The sequence below is a fragment of the Thamnophis sirtalis genome, unplaced genomic scaffold (genome assembly GCF_051295495.1).
Source record: "Thamnophis sirtalis isolate CommonGarterSnake01/CBP01778 unplaced genomic scaffold, rThaSir2_p1.2 scaffold_7, whole genome shotgun sequence".
Taxonomy (NCBI): Eukaryota; Metazoa; Chordata; class Lepidosauria; order Squamata; family Natricidae; genus Thamnophis; species Thamnophis sirtalis.
Genome location: NW_028261387.1, coordinates 2,921,401 through 2,944,081, shown reverse-complemented (window position 1 = coordinate 2,944,081; position 22,681 = coordinate 2,921,401). Strand labels below are relative to the sequence as shown.

Sequence of the window (22,681 nt, the reverse complement as noted above, 5' to 3'; positions counted from 1 at the left end):
AGAGAGAGAGATAGGACACAGATGATAGATGGATGGATGGATGGATGGATGGATGGATGGATAGATGATAGATAGATAGATAGATAGATAGATAGATAGATAGATAGATAGATAGATAGATAGATAGACAGACAGACAGACAGACAGACAGACAGACAGACAGACAGACAGACAATTATTGTAAATACATGTCGATTGCCAAGCACCCGGATTTTGATCACGTGACTGCGGAGACGCTGTGACGGTTGTAAACGCGAGTCCTGGCTGTAAGTCACGTTTTCCAGCGCCATTGTAGCTTCGAACAGTTGCTAAATGAATGGTTGTAAGTTGAGGACCACTTTTAATTTATTGATCTCTCAGTCTAATGATACCAAGTGGAACACCAGTTACAATTACTGTACATGAATGAACCTTAGGCCATTGTTTTTTTTTTTTCTTTCTTAATGTCCATGTTCTCACAACAGCAATCTTTTGGGAGACATTTGACCTTCATACATGACAATAATGGCCAAAGTTTTCACCTCTGGCTCTGTCCCCAGAGTGGGGAGGGAATAGGGATTTTGCAGTAGCCTTCCCTGGAATGGGGTGGGAATGGAGATTTCTGCCGTGTATGTACCTGATTGGAGAAAGCTATTTGTGGTCATAGAAACAATAACGTCCACTTTATCCTGAGGCTGTATTGTGACATGTTTCCCTTGCCAGAAGTAGAAATAATTGCCTTTTTCCCAAAGATTTTCATGATATTTTACCAGTGAAATGGATGACACCTGATGCCAAGGTTTCTGGCACATGGAGCTGTCCATTTCAGCATAAGAAAAATGGAAGATGCCTGGTCTAGATCACAGGTTGGAACCTGATCTAGATCACAGGTTGGAACCATTGGAATAACAAGATAACTAAGGCACAAGCACACACAGAGCAACCCTATTCAAACATCTGTTGTGTAGAACCGCGCATGAAAAGATAGGTTCCTTCTTATTATAAGTCATTCGTGGAAAAATGTAATTATGAATCTTTGACAATTAGGCTTCGCTTCCCTGCTGCAGTGCGTTGACCCAGACACATGCGATCATTTGAAAGCAAATTTGCTGTTTTATTAATCTAGTAAGCTTGTTACTTTCCTCATCACTGTTTTTTTTTCCTTCTAATGAACCAAATGATTCATACTTTAAGATTGCAGTAATTGCTGCAGCATCTGGAATTTTATGATACCAGTGGAAAACAAAAACTAAATGTAGTGATTTTTAAAATTAAGCCCCTGTAGGGATTACCATAGTTCCCTGAGATCTCCTATATTTAGGAGCAATCTATATTTGTCTGCAAAAGTCGCTAGCTGGCTAATTTTTAGCTAAGAGGCTGATATATCTCCAGTATATTCAATCCTTGTCCTGCTGCATTTAAAGTGGAAATGACTGTCACAAAATTCAGTAACCATAAAATTATATGCATAGTAGTAAGTCATGCTATGCAAGAATTATATATATAAGGTTAATTCATAACTTAACTAGACAAGCCATCGGTTTGATCTTATCTATGGTAGGTATGTGTTAGATCATGCATTTTTGTCTGCATTCTTGTCTCAAAAACCATGCATGCAAGAATCCAGTCGACAATTTTGCCACAGACTTCCTTGCAGAATTTCTTTTATCTACAAAGAGTAGATTGTTTTGCAATCATTTGTAAACTTGAGGAAATCTTGAAGCATTTTTGATTGCTGAATATGTACAAGGAAAGATTTTTTTGCTGAGCATATTCATATCCAAAAAATGTAGTCAGCAGTCACTGCGGCTTCCATAGGTGATTGGAGACCAGTCTTAATGTATGATCATAGTCTTATGGATCACATCTAAACACTGATGCTTTCTTGACAGATGAAACCACTATTGTATAAGCAGCCTAGTTCCAAAGTTTAATGGTATCTATATCTATTACCAGGGGTGAAATTCAGCAGGTTCCGACAAGTTTTGGAGAACCGGTAGCGGATTTTTTTTTATGTGATAATTTTTTGTATATTTTAAACACATAAGCACATCAACAGAAACAAACACATAACTTAAAAACAACATAGGAACAATAAGTTCCATCGTATATCATACAGCAGTTCCGAATCGGTTTCTTTGCAGTTAGTGTTTTCCCTACTATACATTTCTATCTTTCGTTCATAATCTCCTTATTCGTTATCCATTTTTATATACATTTCTTTAATTATTTAAACTTAGCTACTTATGACCAAATATTATTTACCTATATTATGCTTTATATTTTTACTGTCATTTATTCTCTTACATACAGTTATGGATATACATTCACATAATTATTCTTTTTCTTTGCCATTCTTATATTATTATTATTCCACTTGAAAGGTTATAAGGTATAGTTTAAAATGCTTTGTTTACCATCCTTCGCACCTGCTAAGACACAACCTTGTTTTCTCTTTCTTTTCTTTTCTCCCTCCCTTCCTTCTCTACTTCCTTCCTTCCTCCTCTCCATCCCCTTCTTCCTTCCCTTACCTCTTCCCTACTCCTACCCTTTTTCTTCTCCTTCTCTTTCTTTCTCTTCCTCCCTCCTCTTCCTCTTTTCCTCTCCCTTTCACCCACCTCTCCTTACCTCTTTCTTCTTCCCTTACCTCTCCTCCACACTTCTTCTTCCTCTCCTACTTTCTCTCCTTCTCTTCCTCTCTCTTCTACCCTCCACTCTTTTCCTTTCCTTCGTCCCTCCATTCTCTACTTCCTTCCTGCCCTCCTTTCCTTCCTTCTTCCCTTCCTTTCTTTTTCTATTGTTATAGGTGTCTCTTTCAGATCCCAGTTCATGTTTTCTTGGGGGTAGTGGAAATTTTTAGTAGTTCAGATAACCAGCAAATATCACCTCTGGCTCTCCCCAGAGTGGGGAGGGAATAGGGATTTTGCAGTAGCCTTCCCTGGAATGGGGTGGGAATGGAGATTTTTGCAGTGTATGTACCTGATTGGAGAAAGCTATTTGTGGTCATAGAAACAATAACGTCCACTTTATCCTGAGGCTGTATTGTGACATGTTTCCCTTGCCAGAAGTAGAAATAATTGCCTTTTTCCCAAAGATTTTCATGATATTTTACCAGTGAAATGGATGACACCTGATGTCAAGGTTTCTGGCACATGGAGCTGTCCATTTCAGCATAAGAAAAATGGAAGATTTTCTTCTCCTCCTGCTAAGAGAGAAAAAAGCTATTTAATGTGTAGATGTTAATAGTACATTTGCATATGTTCCGTTCAGGTTTTTTTTTTTTAATCACATAGCATATCAAGCATACAGCAGGAACGTATTCTGATTTGAACCTATCAACACAGGCACTTAGTGCAAATGTGTTTTTAATGAGAAGAAATAATTCAGACTGGGGAAAAAATAGCTGCGGTCCTAGTTAACATTCTCCCTGCCCTTTTTCTGGCATGTATTAACAGTTATTAATTTGAAATGTCAAAACAGTAAAGTTCTCTTGGGTTCATAACTGTTCTTTAAATGCATAACTATTGTTTGACTAATAGTTATTTTGGTACCCTATTCGTACCTGTTGCATCAATATTACCCTATATCATATTTTATCATTCTCTGCCTGTCAAAGGCAAGCAACTTATGTATATTTCAAAGCAGTATTTTGATGGAAAATTCTTCCCATCCAAAAGTATTTTAGGTTTGGGAAAATAGCAATAGCAATAGCAGTTAGACTTATATACCGCTTCATAGGGCTTTCAGCCCTCTCTAAGCGGTTTACAGAGTCGGCATATCGCCCCCACAGTCTGGGTCCTCATTTCACCCACCTCGGAAGGATGGAAAGCTGAGTCAACCTTGAGCCGGTGAGATTCGAACCGCTGAACTGCAGATAACAGTCAGCTGAAGCGGCCTGCAGTACTGCACCCTAACCACTGCGCCACCTCGGCTCTCTTAAATCTATAGCAGAGCTCAATGGTATTTCCCTAGTCTAGTGATTCTCAAATTTTTCTTCACCCCCCCCCCCCTTAAATACCTTTTGTGGCCATGGACCCTGACCATGGACCACCAAGATTTAATTCAAGTTTAAGTCATAGTATTTCTTCAAGCCTTCATGGACACACACACACACCTGTAATGACGGTCTCCGGGTGCGCTTCAGGGTACTGATGACCACCTTTAAAGCACTCCATGGTAGTGGATCTGGGTACTTGAGAGACCGCCTTCTGCCGATTACCTCCCTTCGACCAATTAGATCGCACAGACTGGGCCTCCTCCGAATCCCATCCGCCAGTCAATGTCGACTGGCGACTACACGGAGGAGAGCCTTTTCTGTTGCAGCTCCGACCCTGTGGAACGATCTCCCCGTCGAGATCCGTACCCTCACCACCATCCAGACCTTCCGCGCAGCCCTCAAGATCTGGCTCTCCCAGCAGGCCTGGGGATAGGTTCCCAATTTACCCGCCCGAGTGTTGATTGCTGAACGAAAGTTGTGTTTTATTATTTTTCCTTTGTTCACATTTTGTTTTGTTTTTTGATACTGCACCCCCCTCCCTTGTGATTGTAAGCCGCCCTGAGTCCCCTCAGGGAAAAGGGCGGCCTATAAATCTTAATAAATAAAAAAAATGACATCATGGCCCCCTAGGAGTCCATGAACCAAAAGTAGAGAACCATTGCCCCCGTGGTGGGATTCAAATAATTTAACAACCGGTCCTCTGCCCTAATGACCAGCTGGGTAGGCGTGGCTTGGTGGTCTGTGACTGGGTGGGTGTGGCCAACTTGACATCACTCACGTCAATTGGAGCTTCACCTTAGCTGTTACAATGGTAATAAGGGTTAACCGGAGAGGCAGTTTCTGTAAGCAGGGCAATCAAGATGAGGCTAGAAACAACACCAGAATGTTTCCTTCCTGCCTTCCTTACAGGATTAGCCCTGTAAAGTGGGAAAAAACAAAAGGAGATTTCTTCCAACAACCGGTTCTCCGAACTGCTTAGAAAGTTAAGAACCGGTTCTCCCAAATAGGTGCGAACTGGCTGAATCCCATCACTGCTTTCTATACTTTCCATCAGTGTCAACCATGGGTTCAGGGATGCCCATGGAGGGTGACTATAGAGTCAAAATGGTAGTCACAATCATATAAGCAAAACTTTGCCTGCTCTCAAAAGGCATTGCATGTGTGTTGCACCTAAAAAATGGGTAATGTTTTAATCACACCCCAGTCATTATCTTGACCATTTTTTAACACATCTTACAGACAATCTGGTAGCAGGAAGTCTGAATCAGGTGTGGAGGATGATTTTAGACAATGCAGATATTTAATATCAGTGGTGGGATTCAAATAATTTAACAACCGGTCCTCTGCCCTAATGACCAGCTGGGTAGGCGTGGCTTGGTGGTCTGTGACTGGGTGGGCGTGGCCAACTCAAGGTCACTCAGGTCGATGGGCGCTTCGCTTTAGCTGTTACAATGGTAATAAGGGTTAAACGGAGAGGCAGTTTCTGTAAGCAGGGCAATAAAGATTAGACTAGAAACAACACCAGAATGTTTCCTTCCTGCCTTCCTTATAGGATTAGCCCTGTAAAGTGGGGGGAAAAACAAAAGGAGATTTCTTCCAAAAACCGGTTCTCTGAACTGCTTAGAAAGTTACCAACCGGTTCTCCCGAATAGGTGCGAACTGCCTGAATCCCACCACTGCACTGCCCCCTAGTTCATTTATTTAGGTTAAAGCATTTGGTGTGACACAATCAATGCTCCATACAAGAGCACAAATCCGTAAGACAGAATTAAATGGCAGAGGAAGCTTAATTACCCCAAACCCCAACACCTTCCAAATGCAAGGGATTCAGCTTTTCATCTGAATTCTGAAGTGACCATTTTCTCATAAAAGTTAACAGAGAAAAGGGGAAGCAAGGTAGGAAGAGAGAGAGAGGGAGGGAGAATTGCAGCATTTAAAAAAACAATCAGCTCTCCAAAATAGAATTTACCAAAACTACCACCACAATCAACAACAAAAATGTTGCTCCACTCGCTCTAAAAATTAGAGTGGATAGCAGAGAAGCTTTTATCCGATGCCTGTTACACCAATACATACACTATAAAGGATTAGATACATCGTTATCTGCCAGGTAATCCTATGCTAGCAGATTATATTTGTGATTTCCTTTTTGTTGTTGTTGTTGTTGGTCATCTTCTTACAAGTAGCTGGTACTGATAAAGCACCTCTCGGTATGCCCCCTCCTTCATTTCAACTCCTGTATCCTGTCTTTCATTGATAAAATCTTAAGCAGGCTTTCAGTCCTGGATACTGTCCTTGTTATCTATATGATGGTGTGACATCTGGAAGAATCTTTACCTTTTGCTTATATTGTTTGCTTACATTGTTGTTTGTAGAAGAGCCGAGGTGGCGCAGTGGTTAGGGTGCAGTACTGCAGGCCACTTCAGCTGACTGACTAACAACTGTGGCAAGAGAGGTCGTAAAATGAAGCAAACCTCACTTAACAAATGTCGTAAGCCGATACAGTCTAATGCCGTATAGCATTAGAACGGCTAAATGAGAAACCAATTAGAAGAGACTTGCACCATTAGTAGAAAGGAAAAGGAGCCGATATTAAACTGAGCCATGGTAGCACAGTGGTTAGAATGCAGTACTGCGGGCTACTTCTGCTGACTGCTGGCTTCCTGCAGTTCAGCAGTTCGAGTCTCACCGGCTCAAGGTTGACTCAGCTTTCCATCCTTCCGAGGTCGGTGAAATGAGGACCAAGATTGTTGGGGGCAATGTGCTGACTCTGTAAACCGCTTAGAGAGGACTATAAAAGCACTGTGAAGTGCTACAGAGCCAAGGTGGCGCAGTGGTTAGGGTGCAGCACTGCAGGCCACTTCAGCTGATTGCTATCTGCAGTTCAGCGGGTCTAATCTCACCGGCTCAAGGTTAACTCAGCCTTCCATCCTTCCGAGGTAGGTGAAATGAGGACCCAGACTGTGGGAGCGATATGCTGACTCTGTAAACCGCTTAGAGAGGGCTGAAAGCCCTATGAAGCGGTATATATGTCTAACTCCTATTGCTATTGCTATTGCTACATAAGTGTAAGTGCTATTGCTAAGCAACAGTTTAATGTTACATCTAACCTGATCACTATGTATGTCATAGGAATATCTGGGTCAGTATGCAGCTCTTTTCATGTAAAAAACCTTTTGCGCATTCTTTATAAATGTTTTCCATCCAAGCATTTTAAGTAAACTCTTAAACTGATGCAGCATATCCAAGGACTGCAAAATACAGATAATGGAATGTTTATCTTCATTGCTAAGCTTTATTTTTTATTTTTTTTAAAAAAGTTCCTATTTGTGATTTATAATGAAAAGAAGCCTTTCCTTGCCTCCATTCCTATTCTCACCCATCCAGATTTTATTAATACATTAGTGGACCTTTTTAGCCATTACGACCATCTTACTCCCGAAGTTAATTAACACAAGTGCTATAATTTAATACAGTTAATGCTACTTGATGCCCTGTAATGTACCTTCCATTAGTGATATTATTGTAGTGGTACCCTGTAAATTAAAACAAGATCAAGATGAAGAGAGGCTCCCTTTAATTAAGGGACTGGCACTCTTGTCTGTTATTCACTTGAGGAAACAGTCCTGATTTAGTGAAGCAGGGCTTTTCGTAAGTCGGAATTAGTTGATGAGGATTATTAGGTTTCTCAAATAAAGGTAGCACAGTGAAGTTGCTGAAACTGCTAACCTCCACGTTTCCTCTTTTTTTTATTATCTTAATAAGCATGCAACAAAAGCAAATGAAACTCGAATAAACAACAATGGAAGAGATGGGGTGTTTATCATCAGAATGCAGCCGAAATGCAGTGTAAATTAGACAAATATGGGGGGGGGGGGAACAGTTAATTGACAAAAGTAAATTGCATATTAAATGAACAATGACTCTTATTTTCATTGCATTGAAAAGGAGTTTCTTTAGCTAGTAAGTTCTATGGGATAACTTTCATATACTTTCCCCCTTACTTCTGTGTCAAAGGCCACAGAAAGCAAACAGCATAATTATTTTGTTCCTGCTTTGCTTGATTAGTATTGGAGTTTTATACACTTTAAGCATTCACTGACATTAACTACCTATTAATGTATATTAATAACTATATTTAATTCAACTGGCATTCTTTTTTTTTTTGGATATAAGATAAAATTTGGGATCTAGCAATTTGTGGTTTTGGTTTAGGATTTCACTTTGATGGCATAACTATCCGTGTTATTGTTATTTGATTGTTGATCTGAAAACCTCTATATCAAGTTCGGTCATAGTTAATACAGTACACTTAAATATGGTTATTGCTAACTATTTGGTTTGACTTTGAATCTCTTTAAGATCTTGAATATCATAAAATATCTGCTTGTGTTCTCAAGCTGTCCCTGCATACATACCAAGAGACAAAAGAGAACAATCTGCAAGGTTCCAAGTGAAAAAGTACAAAATCCTGGAAAATTGGCCTGATTTTCTTGAGCAATGCATGCATTGCAAAATGCTACATTACAGTCTGTATGTAATTTAGTAATTTGTTGTGGCCCAGCAGGTGCCGTTGGAGCTGCCACCAGACTCTGACAGTGAGGGGCCTTCTGAGTCGGCTCTAGAGGATGTGGAGGACCCTGGACAGGGTTCCGACTCTGAGCAGGGCGCAGAGAGGCTGGTTGGCCACTAGGAGGCACCTGAGCCTTGGACCAATGGGGAGGAGACAAGGGAGAGTGAGCCGGATGCCAACAGTGAGTTGTTCCTGGATGCACGCCATCGAAGAGCTACTAGGCGTCAGGAACAATTATGCAATTACAGGAGGTGATTGCACTCAGCTGGTGGTCATTAGGCTCCTCTCCAGACTATAAAAAGCTACTTGTGCACACGGCCCTCTTTGCAGAAGTCAACGCAGGATTGAATGTCGGAGGATATTACTGTGAACTTGGCAGGCTGGATTGCTGCCAAGCCTTATCTGTGTTTATTGCTGCCTGAGTTTGTCTGAGTTGCTGCCAAGATCCTTATCTGTTTGTTTTGCTTGGCTTTCAGCCACTGAGGTTTTGGTGTCTTGCTGTTAAAGTACATTCCAGTTAAGCTTGTCTCGGCATTCGTTACTGGACGGAGGAGGGGGTCAGAACAGTAATCATATTTTAAAATTTTGTATGGAATGGAGATTTTGCAGTATCCCCCCCCCTGCCATGCCCACCAAACCACACCCACAGAACCGGTAGCAAAACTTTTTGAATTTCACCACTGGGTCAGGGTCTTGTGATATTTCTTGTGATGTTACCAAGCCTGGTAACAAAATGTTCGGAAACCAACCCACAACCTCCATCCTCAATTAATCTAGTTTCCAAATCATACCCAGGCCTAAGGGCATTTTCGCATGGGGGTGTTAAAGAAAAGTCTAACTGGCATCTATAACTATGTATAACCCTAACCCTATCTTTTTTTTTTACACACAACAATAGATTGTAACGCAAGATCCACAATGGAAAAACAGCTACATCATAAGTAGCTACACTCATAAGAAATTAATGGAAAGTGATGATCAGATCATCTTACAACATCTGGCGAGCTCCTGAATTTTTTCCCCTCCAAATAATTTTGGAGATCAAAATGGATGCATTTGGTGGTATTCCAACTGCGTATGGGAAGCTTGACGGTGCCAGGTTTTCCAATGTTTATGATTTTAACATTTTTAAACAAGATTTTTACCTTATTTTATTATTGATGTTTTTAAATTCTTGATTGGGAGCCACCTGGAGTTTGGTATAAGATGGGAGACTGTATAAATATTTTAAATAAATAAACCACAGCACCTGTGAGTATAATTCTGTTGACCATCTCCCTACATTATATGCACTATATGGATTTTAAAATATTAACACTGAATATTACTCTGAAAAGGTTTACTATAAGGTAACTAAGGAATTTTGCATATAAATAAATATGTGCTATTGCTATTAATAGTCATGAATGTTTACCAGTGGTGGGTTTCAAAAAAAAATTGGAACCTACTTTGTGGGTGTGGCCTCCTTTGTAGGAGTGGGTTGCTGGCCATGTGATCTGGTGGGAGTGGCTTGCCGGCCATGTGTTCTCTCTCTCTCTCTCTCTCTCTCTCTCTCTCTCTCTCTCTCTCTCCTTCCTTTTGTCTCTCTGTCCCTTTTTTCTTTTTTTCTTTCATCTCTCTCTCACTCTTTTTCTTTCTTTCTTTCTTTTTTATTTCTTTCTTCCTTTCTTTCTCTTCTCTTTCTCTCTCTGTGTGAGTCTCTCTCTCTCTCTCTCTCTGTGTGTCTTTGCCTCTCCCTCCCTCCCTCCCTCTGTGTCTATGTGATTCTCTCTCTGTGTCTGTCTCTCTCTGTGTGTGTATCTCTTTCCTCCCTCTCTCTGTGTCTGTCTCTCATTCCCTCTATCCAGTGGTGGGTTTCAAAAAATTTTGAAGCTCTTCTGTAGGTGTGGCCTGCTTTCTGGGTCCACTGGTGGAACCTCTTCTAACCGGTTCGGTAGATTTGACGAACCGGTTCTACCGAATAGGTGCGAACTGGTAGGAACCCACCTCTGATGTTTACGCATGGTTCATGGATGTATTTACACATCTTTGCAGGCGGGTGAAAGATAAAAATACATTGAAAAATAAGTTAGTCTCACGCTTGCCTAAGTCTTCTTGTAACTGAAAAGCATATGAAATTAATACATTTTCTACTCCATTAAAATAAAAAGTCAACAACAGCTATTTTCTATCACTGAATAAGAACGGTTAGAAAGGAATGCCGAAAAAATACAGCAGTATTTCTCTTTTCTGTGAATTTACTTGGGAGAAGTCAGATATTTCAAATATGAAATGATAAAACTTCCATTGCTGTAATGTCTCCTTCCTCCTTAAGAGTTCAGAAGGCAGCCAAGCTAAAATCCAGGGACCGTTTTCCCAATTCTTCAATGCCGCTTTAGTCTAAAACCTAAAATATCTTCAATCCCTTTGCAATATCTAACGTTAAGCCTTTCGTTTTATTTTTATACTCTTCTCTCAGCTGGCATCTCCGGTATTTGAACCCCAGGGTTTTCCAGCTGTGTCCCTGCAATAACAGCGGCTCAGGTTTTTGTCCCTCACATTATCGTTTTGAAATTTAATCTACCTCAAGGCTTGAATATGTTATCCTTGAGGGATGGAGAGTTCACCATGCTTTTCCCTTCAGTCAGCAGGCCTACAATTCTACCATAATTCTAAAAGCTCACCACTGAGATTTTCAGAAGCGATTTCTTTCTTTTTGCGTGCATGTGAAAGTTAGGATGTTGTCTGTCAAAAAACATAAATATAGTTAAAGAATATTCTACCCATATATCTAATGTTATGGCAGGTGACTTGAGGGCATTCCCTCCACTTTATTAACCTTGTAGCTTTTTAACTAAGGTGACCAGACGTCCCGCTTTTGGCAGGACAGTCCCGATTTTTAACAATTTGTCCCGTGGCGTTTTTAAAAAGTCCTGATTTTTAAAAAAAATTTTTAATCAAGAACACACACAGACACACATCCCGGTCAATGGTGTCCCGCTTTACCAATGTTAAAATCTGGTCACCTTATTTTTAACTTGGATTTTATTAAACAAAAATATTTGTAAATTTTAACCTTTTTTGAAACTCTGGTTTTTTTTTTAATTGAGTAGCATTTAGTTTTTCAAAGGAGATTAAAATACAAAAAATACCAAAATATTAAAAAAACTCATGTTTTTAATTGTGCTTTAGTCATGTTTTAATAGTGTAATGATGATGTTTGTGAACCACCAAGAGCCACTTAGTGAAATGGGCGTTGTAGAAATTTGAGAAATAAACAGAAAAACAAACAAATGAATCGATTTCATGTATTTTCCAGTATTTACAAAGGGTTCCATGTTAGGATTAAGTAGGTTTTGCTAATTAGATTCAAAAGAGTTGGCCAGATTGATCTTTTGTCCTTTTTCATAAATTGGAACTATGGTAGTTGTGTCCCAGTCTCCTGGATATGAGTGGTATTATTTTCTATTGTTTTTTTTAATCATATAAGAATTTTGAAATTATATGAACAACAAGAAAAAGAAGTGAAAAGGAGAATAAACTCAAGAAGGAAGATAAGCCGTGGCAGCAATCCAGCCTGCCAAGCTCACAATAATGTTATCCTATGAGCCGACTCATAGGGCCCCTCGGTGTCGGAGTCTGGTGGCAGCTCCAACGGCTCCTGCTGGCCCACAACAGGTCATGGGAATAGCAATAGCAACAGCAGTTAGACTTATATACCGCTTCATAGGGCATTCAGCCCTCTCTAAGCGGTTTACAGAGTCAGCTTATTGCCCCCACAGTTCGGGTCCTCATTCTACCCAGCTCGGGAGGATGGAAGGCTGAGTCAACCTTGAGCCGGTGAGATTTGAACTGCTGAACTGCAGATAACAGTCAGCTGAAGTGGCCTGCAGTACTGCACCCTAACCACTGCACCACCTCGGCTCCAGGTCATGATGGACTGGACATGACTTCGTAACTAACAGCAACAAAAATGGTCTATCATAACTCCACAGAAGATGCAGGGAGAAGCAGTGAGTTTTTATTAAGCAGAAATATACCTGAACTTCCTCTCTTCTGCCTGTTTGAACACACAATTGATTGGTAAATGATTCACAACCATTAGTTATATCCTGTCTATTCCAGATCAGGGTACAGCTTCCATCAATAAGGCTATATTCTCAGCTAGTTAGGGTAGTATTTGCAATTCTGAAGTTCCCTGTTAGTATGCCCATGGGTAAACTTGCTGATAATATTAAAAGCAATTCAGATTTACTCTTTACACACAACATTGTTTTATTTTAAGGTAGATCCTAGACTTCATTTTAGCAGCCCATCTATTTCACGCTGTTTTGTGAAAATCAGATAATCAACACAATTCAAAACATTATGCAGTAACACCCCTAACTAGCCTAATCTTCTCCAATTCCTTTGGGATTCTGCCAGCATTTAGAATGATTGCAGCTAACAATTCTTCCAACTGAATTGCAAACTTCATGGGGGAGGCACATTACATGTTTGAAATATGATGTCGTAAATTAATTGACAAGTTTTCATGTGATGGTAGATATTTTTTTTTAAAAAAAGTTGGTCTACAGTATTAAAGAAAAAGAACATTAACACTTCAGGCTTTCCAAAGAAAACATTGTGAATATAATGAACAAAATTGGTCGGCTTGCCTCTGTCCTAACTTGATTTCCCAGTTTTCTTATAACAGCTAGATAACAGCTTGGATTATAAATCCTCTCTAAATGGGGATGAACTAATTATCTCTTTATTTTCTGCTGAAACTCTTCCATTCTTCTAATTTTCTATCATACTGGAGCTTTCATCCTCAGACACGGATGTTACTGTCCTCCTGTCCCTTAGAAATTCTTCATATCAATCATCTCTACTTCAAAGGAGAATCTAGTTGCCTAATAGCCTGCTCATTTTCCCGGTTACACACATATTTCTGCCTCTTTGTTATAGTTGTTGGATTTCTTTTAAATGGATTTTGTTTATCTGAAAAAATTTAATGTGTAGATAATTTAAGGGCAGCTCAACGTATTCCTAAAAAGCAGCATAACCTTACTACCAAACATACCTCGGTGTTTAATCCTCTGTAGTTTATCTTCTTTGCATTTCTTCCTTCTCACTGTAATAGCTCAAGATTCTCTTTGAGCCTATAGAACAAAGCTTGATCATAAACCTGTCCTATTTTATCCCCTAAGTCCCCAAGTGCCGTGGCAGCCAATTACATTAGAAGGATTAATTTTAAAAAACAAAGCAAAGATGTCATTTGTAAAATAAAAAAGAAAACAAGTCTGGCTTGAAAAATCATTAGCGAGGCTTTGGGCCAACTTTCATACTATCAGATTGAGAGGAGGCCAATTTGGAACAAAAATACATTACAGCTAGCCCTCATTTAGCAACTGCCTCGGACAATGACCATTTTGGCTATGACATTAATGAAAGTCTGTAACATGGACCTCCATTTATGAGCTGGGCAGGTCTGAAAAGCAAGGGAAAGCTAAAGTAACATCGTAATCATGATTACAGTTCCACTTGGTGACCGCTCTGCTTAACAACTGACTGCGGTTTTCAGTCATGGTCCCTAAACAAGGATTTTCAGAAGGAAGCATTGTAATGCATCTTACAAATGCAGGATGTAAAAGTATGCAACTCATCTCTACCCTCAATACTGTTTTGGCTCTTTTCATACACTTTTCCCTCTACCCTGGAAGAGTCCTTTCAACCAAATCAAAGGTAGTTGCATGGTTTGTTGGAGGATAAATTGGGATAATCGTTGTTTTTTTTAATCGCCTCCTGTGTCTTGTAGGAAGGAGAGATATCAACTCTAGTAATATGGGGGTGGATACAATACAAGCATTGTCATAATTTGTATCCTAAAAAAAATAGAAGTGAAAACCAGTTTAAATAGCCAGGACAACAATACAGGCATCCAGTTAAAGATGGTCATTGAATTCTTTATACCTCTATGCAGGCAATCCAGAGGTGGGTTCCTACCAGTTCGCACCAGTTCAGTAGAACCGGTTCGTCAAATCTACCCAAACTGGTTAGAAGAGGTTCCGCCAGAAAGCAGGCCACACCTACAGAAGAGGTTCCAAAAGTTTTTGAAACCCACCACACACACACACACACACACACACACACACACACACACACACAGAGAGAGAGAGAGAGAGAGAGAGAGAGAGAGAGAGAGAGACTCACATAGAGAGAGAAAGAGAAAGGAATGAAGAAAGAAATAAAGGAAAAAGGAAAAAAGAAAGAAAAAGTGAGAGAGAGATGAAAGAAAAAAAGGAAAAAGGGACAGAGACAAAAGGAAGGAAGGAAAGAGAGAGAGAGAGAGAAAGAAAGAAAGAAAGAAAGAAAGAAAGAAAGAAAGAAAGAAAGAAAGAAAGAAAACACATGGCCGGAAAGCCACTCCCACCAGGTCACATGGCCGGCAAGCCACTCCCACAAAGGAGGCCACACCCACAGAGTAGGTTTGAACAAATTTTGAAACCCACCACCTAGGCAATCTATTAAAAATAATGATGCAGTCAAAGCATTCTCGTAGACTGTGGGTTTGTCTGTTTTAACTGCATTGGCTTTACGCTTGATAACAGCCAAATCCCTCTTAATAAATATGCACTTTATTTATGAATATCAGAAGAGCTACCAAGACAAGGATACCTTTTTTTTTTTGTATCAGAAAGCTGTTTTGTGGCTCTGATTTTGCTTCTGAAGGACCTGACTATTTTAACAGTTTATAAATTCAGGATAGGCAATTTGTTCCGGCTAATTTGAGTCTGGTCATTTGGGCAGCCAAGAAAACATATAAATAGGTCATTGAACAAATCGACCCACATTTGTTCACCTGAGGCATAAATGATCGGATTCAAATTATCCTACTTCAGATTCTCTGGGCAATCTAGGTTAGGGACAGATCATCATTTGATGATTCATTTGTTTACTTGCTTTGTCTGGCTGTGGTATCCTAAAGAGTCTTCTCCAACACCAGATTTCAAAAGCGTTCATACTATTTCTACCCTGCTGCTTCACTTCCACAGAACGTCGCAGAGAATACAATTGCTTGTACCAGTTTGATCTTTGTAGAAATGGAAACATTGCTGTACCTGAATACTTTTTCCAAGTCTTTGGTGAGCCTTACCATGTGCCAGTCTTCTGCTTATATATTTTTTTCTTTTATAGGGATCTTTTAAATTAAGAAAAGCAGAATAAAAAAGTAAGGTAAAAAACACAATAATAAAACAAAACTCTACATAGAGCTGCCCTTGAAGAGTGTTCGGAGACTACAGTTGGTCCAGAATGCAGCCGTGCGAGCGATACTGGGTGTACCTAGATACACCCATGTTACACCTATCCTCCGTGAGCTGCACTGGCTCCCCATCGGTCTCCGAACACGCTTCAAGGTGCTAGTCATTACTTTTAAAGCCCTACATGGTTTAGGACCTGGCTACATGAGAGACCGCCTCCTGCCACATACCTCCCAACGACCAATAAGATCTCACAGATTGGGCCTCCTCCAGGTGCCATTGGCCGGACAATGCCGGCTGGAACTGAATCATCAATTCATTACAGTTTTAAAGTAATGGTAAAATAGGTCCTGTTCCAATTGGCACCATTTGGTACCTATTTAAATTTGAGAGGCAAATCAGTCTTTTAAGGCAAAGCATTTCCACTGAAAAGATGAGAACGCAGTGATACTCTAATCTACTATGTTATTTATTCTTATATTTTTGCTTAGGAACCAAATGGTATCCCCTAACTTAAAAAAAATATATGAAATTGAGTAGTATTATATGATTCTCTCCATCATGAGGAAATTAAATGTCATGATTAAATAGGAGAAAATGGAAGAATTTTTTTAAATGATTAATAGATCTGGTTCTAGGAAAATTTGATTAGATTAAAATTTGATTAATGTAATACTTAAAGAGCCTTTTTAACAATTATAGCCCTTGTGGTCTCTTTTCCCTCTATTAGCACAAACACATTTATAATTTATCAAACAGCTTTTGTTGGAAGTGTCAAGTTCACCCTTTCATAAGATTCAAATTGAACTTTACTTAAATTATCTCACTTATTACAAAAACGTTCATCGTCCGAACAACACATTATTGGAATATTTCAGAAGTCATACAGAACAGGACCAGAATAAAAAAAGGGACTGCTCACTTTACCATAGATGCATCCAATATAAAAGAATTTCGAATTACTTTTTAAGATAAGATGAAGTATTGTGAAACTACCAAGAAATAAGCACTAATAATAATGGGATTTTAAGGGAGGAGAGGAAATTGTGAAGAGATAAATATAGAAAGTATGTGTGTGTGTGTGTGTTAAGGGAGTGGGGAATCGCATTAGAAAGCCACAAATATAAAATCCAACTTATATGATATTATTTCACCTGTGCGAGGTTAGTCGTTCTCCATTGTAAAAAGAAAAAAAGCTCAGTTATCTTCTGTGTTATTTGGTCAAACAGATTATATTAGCTGCATGAGATCAACAAGAGGAAAAAAAGGAGCATTTTCCCCATCCTTCCATTTCCATTCTTTTCTCACCATCAGTAGCTTAAAATGATTGTTGCGGACAATCGTTTGCGGACCTCTTGATTATTCTCTGTGACTTTGAAAAAGAACATTGTGGAACATCCTTTTTTAGGCTTTTATGCAATAAAAATTGAGGGAAGTGGCGGGGGGGGGGGAGATCATCCAGCAGCCAAAACTTTACAATACTTGTTTCCAGCGTGTCTCCGTGAGCAAATAGCAGCAGGAGCCAATGTTCTTTTTCAAAATAGAGAAGATCCTAAATAAGAATACATGAATATTTGATTCAATGAAAGGAAATCCCTAAGTCCCAACAGTTCTTCCTGTTGCTGTTACCATACTTAGTACACCATCAGGCGATGCTTCAACAGAGGACCAAGGAGAAGTCTTTCAAATGCGTTTTATGATCTCTTTATCATTTCATTGTTTTACGGTGGTGGTTCTCCATTTTCCATAGCTGGCTGTTTCAGTGCTATGAGGGGCAGGGAGAGGTCAGGCCATACCTCCTCCTTTGTAACGTCTACATGAAATTATTGGGCAAGGACACTCAATGGCACACGGAATGGTATCTTCAGTGTGCTGAAGATACCCAGTTATACATCTCCATCCCAGGAGAGGCAAGTGATGTGACGGTGCTGACTGAGTGCCTGGAGGATAATGATGGTCTGGATGGGGAGGAACCAACTTCAACTCAACCCTGGAGGAATGGAGTGACTTTGCAGTTTGGGTCCTCCACAGTCTGATATGTCACATTCGACTCTGGATGCGGTTGTATTTCTCTGAGTGGTACACAATGTGGGATTCAGAGGAGGTATTCAGCAGGTTCTGACCAGTTCTGGAAAACAGGTCGTGGAAATTTTGAGTAGTTTGGAGAACTGGTAAATACCACCTCTGATTGGCTCCACTCCAGTGGTGGGTTTCAAAAATTGTTCGAACCTATTCGGTGGGTGTGGCCTTCTTTGTGGGAGTGGCTTGCCGCCCATGTGACCGAATGGGAGTGGCTTGCCGCCCATGTGACCGGATATGAAGATGCCGCTGACACTTGTCAGAACCACCTTAAATTACCTCACACACAGCACTGGCAGGCATAAGAATATGATGTCAACTTGTTTTTTAAAAGGCATCTTTGGTTTGCGTTAAAACAACTTCAACACACACAATGTTCTGATTCCACCACAAACGCAGTAGTCATCCTTACCTTTCACAGAGGCACTGAGTTTTATAAATATGAGCATGATAGTGTAGAATAATCATATCCAAGGACCAGTGGTGGGTTTCAAAAAAGATTGGAACCTTTTCTGTAGGTGTGGCCTACTTTCCAGGTCCACTAGTGGAACCTCTTCTAATCGGTTCGGTAGATTTGACGAACCGGTTCTGCCGAATAGGTGCGAACTGGTAGGAACCCACCTCTGCTCCACTGCCATCTCTTCTCCCGAGTCCCAGCTGGTTGGTAGGGAATGGGGATTTTGCAGTAACCTTCTCCTGGAGTGGGGAGGTAATGGAGATTTTACAGTATCTTTCCCATGCCATGCCCACCAAGCCACGCCCACAGAACCAATAGTAAAAAAAATGTTGAATTCACCACTTGTGGGGTTCCTCTTGGACTGAAAGCTTCTGCTCCAGGAGCAACGGCAGCTGTGACTAGGTGGGACTTTGCATAGATTTTTCTTGTATTTCAGTGTAGTCTTTCCTAGATCATGAGGTCCAGCTCATAGTCATTCATGGCTTGTTCACTTCCTGTCTGGACGATTGCAATGTGTTCTACATAGGGCTGCTCTTGAAGACCATCCGGAAGCCACAACTGGTCCAGAATACAGTGGTGGATAAAGTATTGGGTGCCCTAGGTTTGGCTCAACATGGTCCCCATTGCATGAGCTGTAATCACTCGCAGCTATTTTTAGCCTTCTACCAAGGCTAAAGGCTACCAAGTTCTGGATTTTACCCAATATTAAGAATAGAGTGATGGAATATTATGGATGGTTGTTTGGGCATTTTAGAAGATAACTGAAACACCAGGGGGTTTTGTAGTTCTTGGTTTGTGTTCTTATAGTTTTAAATTGGTGAGAGTTGTGCTCTAAAATGGTCAGCCATGCAACTTTGTAAAAAAAAATAACACAAACTTTGCAACCAATGAACTTGCAACCAAGAGCCAAGGTGGTGCAGTGGTTAAATGGAGCACTGCAGGCTACTGCTAGATCAGCAGGTCAGCGGTTCAAATCTCACCGGCTCAGGGTTGACTCAGCCTTCCATCCTTCCGAGGTGGGTAAAATGAGGACCCAGATTGTTGGGGGCAATATGCTGACTCTCTGTAAACCGCTTAGAGAGGCCTGTAAGGCCTATGAAGCGGTATATAAGTCTACTGCTATTGCTATTGCTATTGCTAGGCAATCCTAGAGCCATCAGCTTTCCAATTGTTTTAAAAGCTTTATGTGCTTAATGCGCACATGGATTTATAGGTACATGTAACCCCTTAGCTTGTTGGAAAATCATTCTCACAAATAGGAAGTGTTCTGAGCCCCCCCCCCCCTCGTCCTACACCAAAGCACACCGAGACAAAGATACTTCAAGGGTTTATTAACACACAGACTAGCCTTTGGCAGCAATCCAGCCTGCCAAGCTAGCCACGAGAGTTCACCAGCTCTAGTAAATATGTTGACTCCTGCAACGAGCGTGTGCACAATCATTCCTTTTATAGTCTTGAGAGGAGCCTAATTACCACCAGCTGAGTGCAATTATCTCCTGTAACTGCACAACTGTTCCTTACGCCTATTAGCTCTCCGTTGCCGGGCATCCAGGACCAACTCCCTTGTCTCCTCCCCACTGCTCCAATGCATGACGTCAGGATCACACTCCCTTGTCTCTTCCTCACTGCTCCAAGGATCAGGCGCCTCCTGGTGGTGAACTAGCCTCTCTGCCCCCTGCTCGGAGTCGGAACCCTGTCCAGGGTCCTCCACATCCTCCAGAGCCGACGCATAGGGCCCCTCGCTGTCAGAGTCTGGTGGCAGCTCCAACGGCTCCTGCTGGGCCACAACAGGAAGTATGTAGTGTTCCTGAAGAATCCAGTCCTGTGAGTCTCAATATAAACCTGAAGAGCCAGTGATGTTAAAATCAGAATGTTATTCATCAGTTTTTCACACATTTTCTGCATTCATTCTAACATATCCCTCCTCAGTTTAAAAGCTACATCATTTAAAGAAGCAGAAAAAAGCATAAAATAAAATGTAAATGAGTACTTTGAAAAGAAAATAGGTTGATAGCCAAAGACTTAATTATGCATTTAAATGTAGACATTGCACATTTTAAAATATAAGTTAATGCGGAAATAGGCTGAAATGGATATGCATGACATGCAATCTAAACTGGGAAAGAAAAGTGATTTCTACCAATTTAGTAAATGTGAGGCTTTTACATTTAAAGCTAAAAGCAAAAGAGTAAATGATATCATTGTGTTTGTGTTGACTCTCTATGTGGGGGAATGAGGACAAATGGAATTTATTGAATACATTTTTTTGTTTTTCATGATAATACAGACCAGTGGTGGGATTCAGCCAGTTCGCACCTATTCGGGGGAACCGGTTGGTAACTTTCTAAGCAGTTCGGAGAACCGGTTGTTGGAAGAAATCTCCTTTTGTTTTTTCCCACTTTACAGGGCTAATCCTGTAAGGAAGGCAGGAAGGAAACATTCTAGTGTTGTTTCTAGCCTAATCTTTATTGCCCTGCATACAGAAACTGCTTCTCCAGTTAACCCTTATTACCATTGTAATAACTAAGGCGAAGTGCCCATCAACATGAGTGATGATGAATTGGCCACACCCACCCAATCACATGATCACCGAGCCCCACCTACTCAGCTGGTCATTAAGGCAGAGAACCGGTTGTTAAATTAGTTGAATCCCACCACTGATACAGACTGACCGTCTTTGCCTTTAACGGATGAGCATAAAACCAACACTCAAGTTTTCACCTTGTCCACTTTTAACGTGGTAGTCTGTGCATAAATTAGTAAAATAAATGTGCATAACCGTAATAGGAAAAAAGTTCTTGCAAAATGAAATTCATATTTATAAAATTGCACAGAGATCCATACCATGTCTATATGTAAATGTGCACAATACCGTATAGAATATGTAGATTCTCTTTTTAAAAGATCACACTAATATGAAAAACAGCAGTGAATGAACTTGTCCTTAAAAAATATGAACAGTACGGAAACAAAAGCAGAAAGGCTCCATCTGCTTGCTGTAACAAATAATTTCTACCTTATTGTGTATTTTTGTCTCTATTTTAATGAGAAGTGGAGATACAGTGGCGATAGAAATAATTAATGTTTGAATGTAATTGCTGCCCAATGTAAAAAATGTCACAGATTCATTAGCACACAGATGTATAGTGAAATATTAATGCAATATCCAGGTTTTCAATTCAATTGTATAGAGTGTTAAGGATTTGTGTTTTGTTTTGTTCTTATAGTTTTCTTATGTATGGTATACACTGAGGATGGCATTTAATTTCGTTGTACGAGGTGCAATGACAATAAAGTAAAACTTAACATGGATATCTGTTGTGGCCCAGCAGGAGGCATTGGAGCTGCCGCCAGACTCGGACACCGAGGGGCCCTATGAGTCGGCTCTGGAGGATGTGGAGGACCCTGGACAGGGTTCCGACTCCGAGCAGGGCGCAGAGAGGCTGGTTGGCCACCAGGAGGCGCCTGAGCCTTGGACCAGTGGGGAGGAGACAAGGGAGTGTGATCCTGACGCCAGGCATTGGAGCAGTGGGGAGGAGACAAGGGAGTTGTTCTAGGATGTCCGACAACGGAGAGCTAATAGACGTAAAGAACAGTTACGCAGTTACAGGAGATAATTGCACTCAGCTGGTGGTAATTAGGCTCCTCTCAAGACTATAAAAGGAATGATTGTGCACACGCCCCTTTGCAGGATTCAACGTATTCACTAGAGCTGGAGAACTCTCATGGCTAGCTTGGCAGGCTGGATTGCTGCCAAGGTTAGTCTGTGCTGGATTGCTGCCAAGGCCTGGACTGTGTGTTAATAAATCCTTGAAGTATCTTTGTCTCGGCGTGCTTTGGTGTAGGACGAGGGGGGTCAGAACAGATATCTACTCTGATATGCACTTTTAAACTTGAGTAGTTCTTTGTCCATGATAGCTTTGATATGTTCAAGAATACGTGACACATAAATCATTACAAAATATGTTAAAGCAAATTTGCTAATAGAATCGTCATCTGTTTCATGTTGGAAACTTTGCGGGGAAATCTAGAAAGCTTGTCATAAAACTTGGGAAGGCTTTTTCAGCACCACAGAGAACAATTATATTGCTGTCTAAAGCATGGACAGTATAATACTATTTTTCTATTGTCACTTGTATCATAATTTTTATTACAGCACGACCTAGACTTCGAGACCATTCTAAACAGTTTTCTCTTCCACATTTCATTCAAGAGACATTCTTTGCCTGTCCATAAACAAGCTGGTCCCTATTCTCTAGGCAGCTTTTAATCCGAAAACACAACACAGCCCACTTCTTTCCCTTTATAAGCTTACTCAAACCTATGGAAATAATAGTTGGCAATATTTTGCAAGGCATCAATGACATTTTCCT

General features: G+C 40.4%; 1 protein-coding gene across 7 annotated transcripts in view; it reads left to right on the top strand.

The window, feature by feature from the left end:
* The window catches only part of NTNG1 (netrin G1), a 266,043-nt gene that overhangs the window by 111,251 nt on the left and 132,111 nt on the right, over window positions 1-22,681 (top strand). The gene's annotated exons all lie outside the window — the stretch shown is intronic.